Raw genomic sequence first — 16,191 nt, forward strand, 5'->3', positions numbered from 1 at the left:
TCATTTCATATAAATTTATTATTGTCAAAGTATTTTAGTAAAAGTAAAAAAAAAAAAATCTAATCCCAAATCAAGTATTGCAAAAACGACGAGAAAATGTCTGTTGAACCGAGCCTGCCTATGGTTTTTATGTCAATTTATAAATTCTCAAAATCAAATAAGTTGTCGCTTAACAACTTGGTCCTAGACCGTAACTTAGAATTTTATTAGGCAAACAAGTTATTAGCTGTTAAACAGGGGTATGTCTTTTGGTATTGATAAACAATAAATTCAATCGAGACCACTGCTTGTGCCCTGCGAAGTATTGCATGAAAAGTAATTATGAAATACCTCGCTAGGCACCGAGCAGTGCTGTCAATTGAATTTATTGTTTATCAATGCCGAAAACATACTCCATACAGCATTTTTTTTCAATATAATCCACTTACCCTTTCATTAGAATATAAAAAACCTGGCTACCACGAATTTCATTTTTTTTTTACGGGATTTTCATCCTCCGGGAAGATTCATCCCTACTCACGAATTTCATTCCATGGAATCGTTTAGTTGATACTCATGCTTACCTAAAAATAAAATTAAAATAGAAAAAAAACCATTAGTATTCCGTTTTTTAGTTTTTTTTTTTTTACAAAACGGTAAATTACAATTATTGACTTTGACGATTGACTTTCAAACTTCACCCCTCGATAGTTGCTTCAGATAGCAAGATTTCAAATAAAATTGGCTCACAGGAAACAGGAACAGCTTCTCATCAGATGGCAGTAACAGCGACCAGCAAGTGAAACCACTTCAAAGAGTTGTCTCTCCGGAAATTTATTGTCCCTGACGAAGATGGGAAACCCAGGAGAAAGATATAGGTGGAGGTTTCTATCCCATCTAAGGGTGAGCAAAAAGTCGCTCCAAAACTGGAAGAAACTTTTTATATTTTCCGCTACCCGGACCAACTTTGCCCATTCCGCGACAAGGAGCAATTTATTAACTGTGACTTTCAATTGGCTGACCGCTTTTTCATCTGGGTTGGGCGCGGTGGTTTTTTCCTGGAGGATTATAGTTTTTATTTCATTTACGTGACGACTAGGGCCCAGCTTCAGGATGCTGCACCACTAATGGCATATGGCTCAAGTTTTCCCAACACAAATAACTAACTAGCACACACACAAAAAACAACCATCGAGATAGTGTGAAGCGAAGGAACTAAAAAACATTGGACCATTTCTGTGTTGGTAACAATGAGAAGAAAATGGCGCTTCTGAAGTTTTCCATCCGTTGCGAGAATTCCGAGTTTTCTGAAAACTGAGAGTTGTAGTTTGTCGGGATTTTTTCTCCCTCTCGGTGGGATTGTAGAAAAATTTAATCCATTTATCTTTCTTCAGCTGCAATAAATCTGTTTTTAGTTTTTGAAAGGTCTAGGAGATAAAAACATAAATCGATGTTTATTTTTACTCATAGTTTTGGAATGTTTTGAGGATGCTCACTTCTTTTCAAAGGAAATGAAACTATCCCATATCATTCTTCTAGTTATCTCACAACACAAGTCGCTCGAAAAACTTTCTACTTAGCAGCCTCGTCATAAACTCACCGATAACGATACGACTTGAGTCCAAAACATTTAGTGCCAATTGGCAGCCATCCAGCCTAATGGCAGTCGATTAACGGACTGCAAACTTTCGCAACCACCAACAAACGTTTCTCGTTTGAGCCAACCGCAAAGTTGAAGCAAAAAGGGGAAATAAAAGATTAAGACCTTTCGAAAATAAACGGTAGGCCAGCAAGAAAGGAAGGGAAGTGGAAAATGAGTTGACCCCGCAAGCATTGATACGTTCATAATGAGAAAGCTTAATTTCGCCTTTACGTCGTAAGGTTTTTTTTAATCATTTTTTTAAAGACAACATGAGTTTGAAATCGGAAAAAAAATATAAAATTTAATAAAGTAGAAAATTTAAAAATAAACAATCCCAAATACTTGGTGACACTAGGAAAACTTTGCACAAAGAATTCACCTTCCCCCAAACAAACTGTTGCTAGTATTTTTTCCCTCACACCCAAACGAAGACTGTTTTTCCCATTTTTCCGGTTGTAATTAACATTTTCCTGTGTGACCAACGTTCGCGTGACTTTCTGCTGCTGACCTGATTATTTTGTCCGGTTTTTTTTTTCACATTGTTGTTTCCACTGCTGTTTGACATTTTTGTACATTATAACTGGTCTGGTCTACAAACGATTTAAGGACGTCCGGGGCTTGGCAAAAGCAATAATGTAGTGAAAAGTTTTGACCTAAAGGCACTTTACTGTTACTACTGAACGTGGAAATAAAGCCAGCAGATTAGACCCATTAGTAAGCTTTGGTCACGGGTTGGACAATGTTTGGAAGTGTTAAGACTAAAGAAGTTTAACGGCTTTCACGTGCAGGCTGTACGGTTCAGCTATTACATGATTTGATGACAAATTGGTCAGTATTTCATTTGATATTTATTAATTTGAAATTAGGAACTAAATTTCAATTGATTCAAAACAGTGATATGCTCCGGAATAAAAATTTAAACAGGATGAACAACACTAACTTTCAGTGTGTGATGCACGGCCAAAACACAAACACGGAAAACCCAAATCTAGTAGCAATTATAATTATTTACAAACTTTCGACATCTTGAAAACCTAAGATAACTAAACGCACAAACATTCTTCTCACAGCTTGGTTTCTTCAGGTATCACGGCATATAACAGAATCTGGCAGCCCTTCCTGCACCCACAAATCAGATTCTACTCCAATAATGAACTGCCTTGGAGGTGGAATTATCGGGATAAGATTCTATGCCGGACCGGCATTAAAAAACCTTCTTTAAACTGGCATTGTTCTCCCAGCACAACCGCATTGCATATGTCTGAAAGAAACCAAATGAAATATATCCCACATCCTATTACAAGACAAAGCAGGATGGAAACAATCAGCCAGGATGGATATTGTCGAATGATGTACTGAGCACTGTGTGTGTTTGTTAACCGGCATTAAAAAAAAAAACTTTCATTGTTTTCAATCGACGACAAAAAACCACCAGCCAAGGTGAGCTGTGCGTGTTTATGTAAATCGGCCGGCAATAGTTTCTAGTTTCCCATTCCCACTAAATTTCCATCCCATTCTCATCCCTTTCCCTTAAAATACAAAAGAGGATGAAAAAACACCAGCCAAAAGACACACAGCGAATGCCGTGTGTTTTTTAGGTAATCGGCAGTGGCAGAAAGACTATGACAATAAACCTTCGTTTCCTTACCTACTCAGATGGTGTACTGGGTAAGATAGCGGACTGGCTAGCCGAGATGAAATCCTAGAAAACATTTTTGTAGTTATTTTCCTCTGCTTTTTTATAGAATTTTCTTTTATTTGCCTTTTATTTTATTCAAAAATATTAGAACAACCAATCACTTGCCAACTGGGCATAATACCTGTCGTAGATTAATAACACTAAAAATTTTAAAAACGGTTACGTAAATGATTGACTCGTTCATTTAAAAAACACATACACCAACACGTCAAGCATTCAATTCATAACAGTTCACACCAAGCCATGGTGTCGGGTATGTGGTTAGTTGCTTTGCAGATTTGCTGTCTAAAGAATGCAATTAAGCGCATACGTTGGTGAAACTGCGGTGAATTCGTGCACCCATGGTGGCTTCTATACAAACTGTTGAAACATACACCGAAAAAACTCTTCACATGAACGCTACGTGAAAATGTACATGGATTTTTGCCACCATGAAAATCATGTGAAACTTACGTGAATTTCAGGAACAAAGCTCGCGCAGCAAGCAGAATTCACGTAATTTTCATATGAGTTGTATGTGAAATCAACGTAGATCGAATGTGGTTATGGATTCGTTCTGCTACATGTAATTCACGTAGATTTCATTGTAATATTAACGTAGGGAGATTTTTTCGGATATTTTAACTAAAAATGTTTTGATTGTGAAAGTAATCTTAATTGATCGATAAAATTACACTTGCTCTTGCATTATATGCATTTCCAGACACTTTTTATAATTCAATTTATCAAACACAATTTTTTGTAAAATTGGCATTTGTTTTGCCTCTATGTCGATTGCTTAGCCGTCTCGGCTGCCTCAATTTCAAATCCTGTTGAAAAAAAAAAACAAAAATGTAAATAGCGACAACAGAACAACATTTTTATTACTTTACGAAATAAATATCAACTTCTCCATCACTCAGATTCTTTTGTCTTGATGCACCAACTGTCGGATCCGCACCATATTGAGAACTGTATTCCGTCACACAGATTTTACGTGAATGAGCCATTCAAGTTTACGTGAACATCACATAGAATGCACAAAATCCCTCTGTACTTGACGGATCACTGGACTCTCACGTAAATCGAATGTGTCTTTATTTTGACAGCATTCAACTATGCGAACTTCACGTGAGGATCAAGGGAATTTTTTTCACTCTTAAGTGCCAAGCAAGGAAACCAAGCAAAATTTCACGTAACGAGTTGCTACGTGCAAATCCAGGTAAATTTAACGTTTCTTTTTCGGTTGAGTGTACGGTTTCCATCGGCATCCGGAACAGGGGTGCCAGGTGGTTTCGTCAAAAATCAGGACAACGCGTAGTTAAAAATCAGGATTTTTCAGGACACCTCTTGATTCGTGAAAATTATGAGGATTTCTGCTTTGATTGCATATATAAAGGCGCAATAAAGGTGCTGTAAACGCCTTTATTTATGCAACAACAGTACTCAGCTAGTTGGATGGCCGGTAGTTCATATTGAAAAACACCATTCAAATATCATCTGAACCGAAGATTATCATCTGTTAAATGAGTTTAACTATTTTATAATCCATTTATTCGATTTTATGATAGCTTAACTACAAATTCGATCATATTCAAGAAATTTTTATGAAAATCAGGACAAATCAGGATGTTTTAAGGACAAATTTTCAAAAATCAGGACAACTTGAGAGTTTTTTAAAAATCAGGAAGGTCTCTCAAAAATCAGGACAAATCCTGATAAATCAGGACACCTGGCACCTCTGATCCGGAACAGCAGCAGACTTTTACTGCCTCGACCAGAACCAAAACATTGTTTGTTTTGGTTCCTTTTGCTATGTCCAATTCGCAATCGAGAGCAATAGATCAATGATTGCTGATGACAGGTGATGATAATGGGTCGATTCACGATGACGTATTCTCCCGATGACGTTCACACGTCCTGTTTACAAAATTTTACACCGAAAAAACTCTTCACATGAACGCTACGTGAAAATGTACATGGATTTTTGCCACCATGAAAATCACGTGAAACCTACGTGAATTTGAGGTAGCAAACAGAGCTCGCGCAGCAAACAGAATTCACGTAAAGATCATGTGAGTTGAAGGTGAATTCCATATGAAGCGTACGTGGATTACACGTACCCTCATTTCTTATGCTACGTGCATTTCACGTAGTTTTCATTAAAGTATGAATGTAGGGAGTATTTTCAAATGTTTTTAATAAAAAGTTCTTATAATTTTGCGGGTTTTTATTTATATTCTTGAATAAATTATAAAATAATATGTAAAACGATTATCACAAAACTTTAAACAAACAAATTAAACTTCACTTCACTTAACTTTTTAACACAAACCATCGTCGCGAAAATTACATTTGGCGTGCCCCTTCAGTGGAAACTCGGCTGTCCTGGCTACTTCAATTCCAATTCTGTAATAATAACAAAGAAGAAAAAATCACATAACAAAGTTTTCATCACTTACAAAAGTTCAGCTTCTTCATCACCCAGAATTCTTATGTTTGTCAGCAGCATCTGTTGGATCTACACCATATTGAGCTGTATTTTTTCACATCGATTTTACGTGAATGAGCCATTGAGATTTTCGTGAAAAACACATAGAATGCACCAGATTCATCTATAATTGGTGGATCACTTGATTTTCACGTAAATCGGATGTGTTTTTGTTTTGTAAGCAAACGGCTATGTGAATTTCACGTAAATATCAAGTGATTTTTCTTTAGTTTCTAAGTGCTTCATGTAAATCAAGCAAAAATTCACGTAATGAGCGCCTACGTGAAAATACAGGTGAATTTAACGATTCCTTTTCGGATGAGTGTACGAACAAGAAATGGGGTGCGGCGCAAAGGTGCCAGGTGGTTTTGTCAAAAATCAGGACATCGTGATGAAAAAAATCAGGATTTTTCAGGACACCACTAAATTGATGAAAATAACGTGCAGCTCTGTTTAGATTGCATAAATAAAGGCGAAATGCGTCTCAAACTATGCAACTGAAGCAAGCAGAACCTTGACTGTCCTGTAGTTTGTATCAGAAAACCGGCATTTTATTATCATCTGAACCAAAGGTTATCATCGGTTAAACTATTTTATTACAGTTATGAGTTCAGTTATAATTTAGATATTTTTTAAAATCAGGACAAATCAGGACATTTAACAGACAATTTTTCAAAAATCAGGACAAATCAAACATTTATAAAAAATCAGGACGGCCTCTTAAAAATCAGGACAAATCCTGATAAATCAGGACACCTGGCATCTCTGGTGCGGCGAAATTTTTCGTGTAGCTGCACGGTCAAGAAATTTAACTCAAAACTCAGTTTAATGATAGCAAAAAACCAAGTTCGATTTTGTGAATTAAGTTAAGCGCAATTATTGGTTTCTCATGTTTATCTTTTTGGAAATGAACAGAAAGTTGAAAATTCGTAAAAATTTCGAAAAGGGGGTTTTTTTATTAAAATGTTTTAACATGTTTTCAAAACCCTTCTTCAACACATTTGTTCTGGATCAACCCGCTTTGCATTGAGTATTCTGGGAAAGCGTCTACTTTAAACAAAAAATCCCATCGAATCTCCAAATGTGGAAACTTCTAAAAAATTCGAATGTGCTGAATCGATTGTCCGGAAATTTCTTGTGTTATTTTAACCGAAAGCTGTAAACAATTTCTCATACTTGTTCGACAACACTATTCGTGACAGAAGTATCCAATATAGGAAAATTCTCCGGTAAACATTCCGAAAGAAAAGGCTGAATTATTATAAATATTTACGATATGATATTTTCGAGAAATAAAAATAACATCAGATAGTTTAACCACTAATCACACTGACATGAAACTTAGAACCAAATTCCTTTCAGTTTTTGGCTAGAAGCCTCCTATCGTCGACATTGCGCGGCAGCAATTCGAGCATGAAAATTTTACTGGTATCGACATTTTCGTTAATTTTCGAGCAGCACCAAAAATTGAAATCGAGTGTCCAGTCAATGTGGTCAGTGGTTTAACTTTTAATTTTAAGTCCATTTATTCCAGCTGGATTTACAAACAAAATTACTGATTTTTCATTATTTGGTACTTAAAACGTCTAATTTTCTTTTTATTTTTTTATCCCAAAAATTACCCTGAGAACTGTTGCTTAAAACGTGTGAATGAGAATTAAATGAGGATCCAAATGTTTGCTATGCTTCCTCAGCGTGTAGAATTGGAAAATAAGGAAACAAAACAGGAGTCGCGAAATGTCAAAAACAGTGAGGCCATGCAGTGCGTGAATCGACCTATAAACACGGTACAAATGTTTACATCATCACACGGTTAAGCGAGACTACTCAAATTGGGTTCGTGGTAACACAATAGTGTTGCCAGACCGTCTGGGTTAGAGTATCAAAGAACTCATTTCTAAATGAGTACTTTGATACTCGGTTAGAGAAGATGATAAGTGGAGTGTTCAAGCCAATTGAATAAGCTTGAAGAATTTAAGAGTTCCAGAATATTCTAGAATTTCCTTGCTGAATTTAGCCACGTGTTTTCGAAGTTTCTGGAATCTTATTTGCTTCGTAAGCATTCGCAAAGGTTCCAGAATCATCTTGTATCTTCAAGAGTTGAGTGCCGGGAACATTCTAGAATGTTCGATGTGCTAATAAAAGGAGCCTCGCGCTGTGAGGCGGGTTCAGTTCCATTTAAGAATCGCGCGCGTTTATATCGTTTGTAAATCGTAAGGTAAACCTTCCAAGTAATGTTACCTTTTTATAATTAAGAAAAGAAAATACAGAGAATCTTTAAGTTGAAGTGATTTTCTATTTTTGAAGAACAAACCCAAAATACAGTCCATTGCCCAAACATTGGTCCAATCGAACCGGATTAGTGTAAATTTGAAATAACTGGATAAGTGCAAACTGTGAAAAATAACTTTAGTGCAAATAATTTTATGTGAAGTGTTTCAAACCCAACCTTTCTTGACACCAGAACCTGAGTTCCAGTAGCTTGGTCCCTGTAAAACAAGCTTTAGTGTGTTGTCCCCAGTTGTGATTCCAAATGTCGAATACCAGTTCTACCCCAAAGACGATGGGAGCTAAGAAAAAAGCGGAGAAGTTAGCAGAAGTTGTGGAAGCAATGGATCAAATAAACGTGTTGGTGCATCGCAAGAACCTAGAAATGAACAGCGTTACACGCATTTTTAATTACTTGCACCCTCAAGATGGAGGACACGTACAGCTATCCAAAGGTCAAATCAAGGCCTACCAGTCGATGCTAGACAACGCTCGCACGGAATATCGTTCCATTCACAACCAGATACTGGATCTAGTGTCGCCGGAGGATCGAGCCACCCATAACGTACATTATGAGGAATTTGACGTTCTCTATTCTGAGATATTCATCGCACTAGAGGAGCAGTCCAGCAATGTTTCTTCTAATGTTAATGGTGCTTCATCTGTTTCTGCAACTTCCGCCATGCCTTCGACCATGATTGTTCATCAGCCACTCCAAATGCCGATCCCAACTTTCGACGGACGTTATGAAAGTTGGCCAAAGTTTAAGACTATGTTCCAGGATCTTGTGGATAAGTCTTCTGACTCCCCGGCCATTAAACTTTACCACCTCGAAAAAGCCCTCATTGGTAGTGCGGCTGGTCTTATTGATGCCAAGACAATCAATGAAGGAAATTACGCCCATGCTTGGAAAATTCTTGAGGAAAGATTTGAGAACAAGCGTCACATAATTGACACCCATATCGTTGGTTTGTTCAACCTTAAGAAAATGTCAAGCGAAAATCATCTGGAGTTAAGAGCACTTATAGACGAGTGTACTAGAAACGTAGAAAGCCTTAAGTTCCTTCAACAAGAGTTCACCGGTGTGTCTGAACTGATGTTGATCCATCTGTTGACATCAGCTTTGGACAAAGAAACCCGCCGTAACTGGGAAAGTACCATTGAGCATGGAAGCATGCCAAGCTTCACCGAAACCATCAAGTTCCTCAAGGAGCAGTGTTTCATTCTGGAACGCTGCGATAGTTTCTCACCGAAAGCCATCCAGCCACAACCGAGTCCCTACAAAGGTCCGGAAGAATCCATTATGTCAAAGTTCACTTCAGCAGTAATCACTTGCGAGCCTCTTGCATATTGCGATTTCTGTTGCAAAAGACATCCCAATTTCACATGTGCGGAATTCAGGAGTCTACCTATCCAAGGACGCTTATCAAAAATAAGGGAGCGCCGATTGTGCTTCAACTGCCTCCGACGAGGACATCGGAGCAAAGATTGTCATTCGAACAAATCCTGCACAAAATGCCGAAGACGTCATCACACTTTGCTGCATGCCGAAAAACAAAATGAACCTACCAACTTGAACGCTATGCAATATTCTCAAGCGACGAAGCAACCTATCGATCGAATGAAGACTATGACCTCAGATAAGAGGAGTTTCACGGCACACCGCTGTGTATCACCTAACCAAACCGTTCAAGCCAACACAGCAATCATCCAGCAGTTCAATGAATCCAACTCCAAACTTTGGGAACAACAGAAGAGTTTTTTAAATGAAATAAGGTACCGGAACCTGCTCAACCAAATTGGAACTTTGATAAGTTCAAGCCTTGGTACGCCAATTCCTAGGATCTGCGTTCAACCTACCAAACGTTCTAACCAGGAAGACGCGCACCGTTCATGTTCCAATTCTTTCAGGCGGGAGTATGTTCAAGCCAATTGAATAAGCTTGAAGAATTTAAGAGTTCCAGAATATTCTAGAATTTCCTTGCTGAATTTAGCCACGTGTTTTCGAAGCTTCTGGAATCTTATTTGCTTCGTAAGCATTCGCAAAGGTTCCAGAATCATCTTGTATCTTCAAGAGTTGAGTGCCGGGAACATTCTAGAATGTTCGATGTGCTAATAAAAGGAGCCTCGCGCTGTGAGGCGGGTTCAGTTCCATTTAAGAATCGCGCGCGTTTATATCGTTTGTAAATCGTAAGGTAAACCTTCCAAGTAATGTTACCTTTTTATAATTAAGAAAAGAAAATACAGAGAATCTTTAAGTTGAAGTGATTTTCTATTTTTGAAGAACAAACCCAAAATACAGTCCATTGCCCAAACATGGAGAGTGAGACAAAAGCAATCGCTAATGAATTGTGTAATTAGGTAATGACTAGACTGCCGAAACATGAATAAAGATAACTCTACTGTACCACTGAAACCTAAGTTGTTACTTGATTTTCAATACATACATACATATATACAAACTTTATTCCTCTGCTTTTGTATATACTTTCCATATATATACATTATAGAATGATCGTATGTAAGTTGCAAAAACAGCTTTTACCTACCAAAGTGGAGGCAATATACATAATTCACTTTTTTTCCAAAGCGATTGATTCTACACCAATTGGGCGTTATCTGACATCTTTTTCGTACCAAGCGAGTGCAAGATTTTACTTTCAAAGTCTTCAAATCATTGCAAACGACAATATTTTCCGGTTTTCTCATTGGTCAATATTATTCAACCCACATCTGATTTTAAGCCATCTGGTTGAACTACGAGTCACAGAGAGAAGAAATCGATGATATTCCTACAGGAAGCTCGCGCGAGAATAAAAAACGAAGAACATCATTTCAAAATTCACAAGCATGGCGATCTTTTTTTAAATCCGATTTGAACCGACTTCAGTCGGCTGTTTATACGATTGTTTCACCATTCAGTTCGAATAACGATTCGCAATTGAAAACTTATTTTTTAGGTGTAATGGATTATACAATGATATGTAAATCTTCCCACTATCTTTTTACAAACGCCCGCAAAGAATTGTACCTTTGTTTTTAATGAATCAGTATTAAATTTATATTGCTGCTTAAATTAACACTAGAAAGAAAAACTAAGAACTATAATACAAACCTACACTCATGAAGATTATGAAATTTTTAAATTTCGCAAAAGTGAATTGTAGCAATAAGTAGTAATGTTTTCAAACATGTATTGTACAATTTAAAAGTTTAAAACTTATTTCCAGGTAAAAATTTTCAATTTATTTAACGACCATTTGAACTTTCACTTCAACAGTATTCAAATATGCCAGTGGACACAACAGCTTGAAGTATGAAACTCACTACAACTGGGACTGTAGATTGAACAACGCATGATTCCGTTTCAACAAATTTGGAAACAGTTGATAGTAGGTATCACTCATTTTCGAATGCCACACCAAACTTGCGCCATTCGAATTGCATCAAAGCATACGCGAAGCACACTCTACTCCATTCAAAGCTAGTTGATTATACGCATGGGAGAAATGTGTGTTCAAGTGCCTCCAGGCTGTCTGTCATCATGGCATACAAACAATGATAAATTTTACTTTGAATAAAAAAAAAATGATAGTGTTTCCAGAAAACTCCAAAACTCACAAAAAATTGCCGAAAAAATCCCAGAAAACCATAAAAGTTCAATAAACTTTTTTCAAATCGCCCGATGACACTCTTTCGATGTGTCAAGTCAAGTGCGCCAATTTCAATGTGCTTATTCCAGTGGTGCATCTCATCTTTGTCATGGTCTAGATTTCTAGACGCTTGTTACGTTGACGATGTGGTCGCTCTAATGGTGAACGATGAAGCTGCACCCAGTTTTATTGCAACCGTAAACAATACGGCACATTCGGTTAGAATTCAGTTTGCAGGATGCCGAAATTCTTAATTCAAAACTCAAAATTCAGAGTCTGTCTCAAAAGGATTCACCTGCATAATTTTAAATCGAAAATCTGAATTCTTTCAAAAAAATTCAAGTATATTTAGAAGAAAACTTTGAATATTGTTCGTACAAAAACGCTATGTTCAACTATGCAATAATGTACCGCGTCATCGATTTCCGCCAGAAGACATGCAGTTTGCGGGTAGCGCAATTTTCAAGTATCGATTTTAACAGCATCGCAAACATTTCGCTGCCTCAGGGAGAAGGATTTCGACTTTGCCGATACTTCACTGGCAAGCTGGCAAGAGCTAGTTCCGGTTGAGCTGCCTAGCTGCCCACAGACAGAATGGAGGCAAAGTTGCGAAGGTGCAGCCATTTCATCAACCAAACTAGCAAAACGATACGCGCCAACGAAATTGGTTTCGGTTACCCGCGGTAAAATTTTGAACCAAAATAGAACAGTAGCAACAACAACGTCGACGACCGATAGCGATAGCGATAGAATCAAACTGGAAAATTTAGCAAAAAATAATAATAGGAGAAAAAATCCTTCCTTCCAACCATTCGAGAGTTGCATGTTTTCTTTTAATAGAGTCGGTAGCACTCTCAATTAAACGTTTGATTGAAGTCAGCAATTCGCCCGTTGACGTTAATTGGAATCCAATTTCAACCGTCAGCTGGAATCTATAATTGAATTCGTTCCCGAGGCGGTGGCGGAAAACGTGGAAAGAACTATCCGGCTTTTGCACGATACAATAACTGATTTTTTTTATCTTCTTTGCGCTAGTTGAACTATGAATTCAACCATTTTCGATTCAAGCTTTTATCACGGAATTGAATCAATTCTAGCTCTGGTAAAACAGCTACTGGAGGTTTTGGCATATAACACTTGTAAAATTTATGCAGTTGCAATTTTTCTTCTCTAGAATATTTTAAAAGACTTTATACTTAAGATCACCAAATTTTTTTTTGAGGGGCTTGTGATTTAGCTCAGTTGTCAAATCGGTTGCTTTCTGAGCCGATATCCGTGAGTTCGATCCCAAAAGTAAACATCGATCACAATTGTACCGGACAAGTAAAACGACTATAATCGAAACAAAAAAAAGTGGGTTTTGAAAAAGTTTTAATTTATTTTAAAGTAATCACAATTCAACTATAACAATACCTTCCTTTTCAGCAATACATGATTATTTTCCACACTTCATAAGTATTTTTCAACTGAACTCATATAATACTTCAGTCTTGAACTGATTTGTGTGTGATTTGATCTTGTTTCAGGAATCTAAGATTGTTGTAAGTTTCAAGCATACACATAAAAAATGAGAGGCAAATAGAATAGAATTTCTATAGAAGTGTTAATTTTTATTTTCACAAAAACGCCTAAGAAATAATGAAAAAAATTGGTTTGCCCATTCAACTCAAGTTAACTCGTTTTACGTTCTTAAAATGGTGAAAAGATCAGGATCTCAAAGAAAATTATTTAAATCAGGGGTGAGCAACCTTTTGCAGCAACGGGCAAAATTGGATTGGAATGATGTTCGGCGAGCCGCATCCAAAATAATATTTATTTATAGTTACCATAGGTTTACGTCAGTTTTTATAGCGATAATTTTTTTTTGTCGATAAATAGGGAAAAATCCACAGTCTCACAAATTTTTAAACAAACTTTGTCAAAGTTACAGTTTATACATTCTTGGTTCTAGATTTTTTTCTACAAATTTTATGGATTTTCTTGAATTTTATTTAGATGCCACTGAGATAGATGCCACTGAGATAGATGCCACTGGAATAGTAGCCAATCCCAAGTAACAATTTTAGCTTTATTATGGTCAGCAAAATTTCGTTTGGACTATAGCATTAATCTTCATAAAAAGCTAAAGCGCATTCTATAACATCACCTGGACTCTAATAAAGCCAAAATTAGGCTATTTAGCCCTACCCTAGAAACGTCATCATGACATGTCATTGTTGGTCATCAATGTTGGTCAGCAAAGCTTTTAAAAAGCTATTATAAAACATGTTAGGAATTTTTGTTTTTTTTTTCGATTCTGTGAGTTCTCGGATTTTTTTTTTTCCAGCAACCATAATGGTTGATGAATGATGATTGCATTACTCAGATATGATCTGGTAAAATTAATAGCCAAAATACCAATTTTTTAACCATATTATGAGCCTCTTTTGTACTGCCAGTCAAGGTTTTAGGTAAAATGTGTATGAAATAGTATCTCAAAATAAATGCGCCTCGTCAAATCTGATTGTCAATCATGATGGAATTGATGGAAAATGGGCTTAGAAAAAATATTTTCCAATACTTGCATTGTGAATCCATCAACATGGCGTCATTTTGTGCCCTTCGATTTTGCAACCAACATGGCGTGAGTCAATTCATAGTTTTATTATGGTTTAATGATGACCCCAAAAAAAGCTACGATTTGACGTTTCTCTAGCAAGCCAATCAATTACACGCTTAGGATGAGTTCCTAATTTTTGAGTTGTTAATCCTTAGTACAGTAAATGAGGACATACAGTTTAAATAAAAACGGATTGGTTGTTAATCACCCGTAGAATAAATCATGAGTTGAAGTCAAATTTCGTTGTCTGACGCCATCTTGAAATCCATGATGGCGGCTTTCGCTGATCTTTCAAATGTTGTAAATGACTTAAAATCGCATGAAACTCCATCAATATTGGTATTGGGTGAAAGGGCTAAATGATTAGAAGTCGAATTTCGCTATCAGACGCCATCTTGAAATTCAAGATGGCGGCATCCGCTGAACTTTTAATGCTGTAAATGACAAAAAGTCGCATTAAACAACCACTATATGGGTATTGGTTGAAAGGGCTAAACTAGAAGAAGCCGATTTTTTTTCTTTTCGACGCCATCTTGGAATCCAAGATGGCGTCTTCCGCTGAACTTCGAAATGCTGTTAGTCACTGAGAATCGCATGAAAGGCCCACAATATTGGTATTTGGTGAAAGGGCTAAACTACAAGAATTTCGAATTTCGCTATCGGACGGCAACTTGAAATCCAAGATGGCAGCTTCCACTGAACTTTAAAATGCTGTTAATCACTGAAAATCACATGAAACTTACACAATATGGGTATGAGTTGAAAAGGATCAACGAGTAGAATACATATTTCGCAATTAGGCGTCATCTTGAAAACCAAGATTGTGGCTTCCACTGAACTATAAAATGATTGAAATCATTGAAAGTCACTAGAAATTCCCACAATATGGTCATTGGGTAAAATGGCTTAATCAGTTTAAGTGGAATTTCTCTATCAGATCCTCTTGAAATTCAAGATGGCGACTTTCGCTGAACCTTAAAATGCTGTAAATAACTAAAAAACCGCATGAAACACCCACAATATTGGCATTGTGTGAAAGGACCAAACGAGTAGAAGTCGAAGTTTTCTATCAAACGACATCTTGAAATCCAAGATGGCGGCTTCCACTGAGCTTTTAAATTCTGCAAATGACTAAAAACCGCACGAAAGCTTTACAATATTGGTATTCGTTGAAAGGGATAAACTAGAAGAACCAGACCGTGATTGTTTTTGGCAACCCGCTCGAACATTTTGTGTTGTTCAAATCGAACGATTTTTTCCCCAACTTTGTTTTTACTTTGTACTTCATTATTTATCATGTTTTTGATGCATTTAGCGCTTTTCGTGTTTTGTCGATAGTTTTTGTTTTTTGCCATTTGCTATTTATGTCATTGTATTATGTCTATCATGGTCATATGTCTAAATTGTATTGGTCCTATTAAAGCGAAAACTATAAGGTTATGTTGTTTCTGTTATTTGTTTGATTTAGGGACATGTGCCAAAATCGGATGTTTCCAAAATCGCTCGGGGTCTGTATTGTGGTTGCTTTGTGCGATTTTGGGTCACTTACAGCATTTCAGAGTAAAGCGGAAAGAGAAAATCGACTACTACTCGTTTAGCCCTTTTACCCAATACCAATATTGTTGAGGTTTCATACGATTATAAGTCATATACAACATTTTAAAGTTCAGTGGAAATTACCATCTTGAATTCGGATGGCGTCAAATAACGAACTTCGACTTTTACTGGTACATTTCTTTCAACTAATACCCATATTGTAAGGGTTTGAGGCGATTTTCAGTCATTTACAGTATTTTCAAGTTGAGTGGTAGCCGCCATCTTGGAGTTTAAGATGGCGACGGACAACGAAATTCGACTTCTACTCGTTTATTACTTTCACCT

This window comes from Uranotaenia lowii, chromosome 3 (assembly GCF_029784155.1).
Source record: "Uranotaenia lowii strain MFRU-FL chromosome 3, ASM2978415v1, whole genome shotgun sequence".
In the NCBI taxonomy this organism is placed as follows: Eukaryota; Metazoa; Arthropoda; class Insecta; order Diptera; family Culicidae; genus Uranotaenia; species Uranotaenia lowii.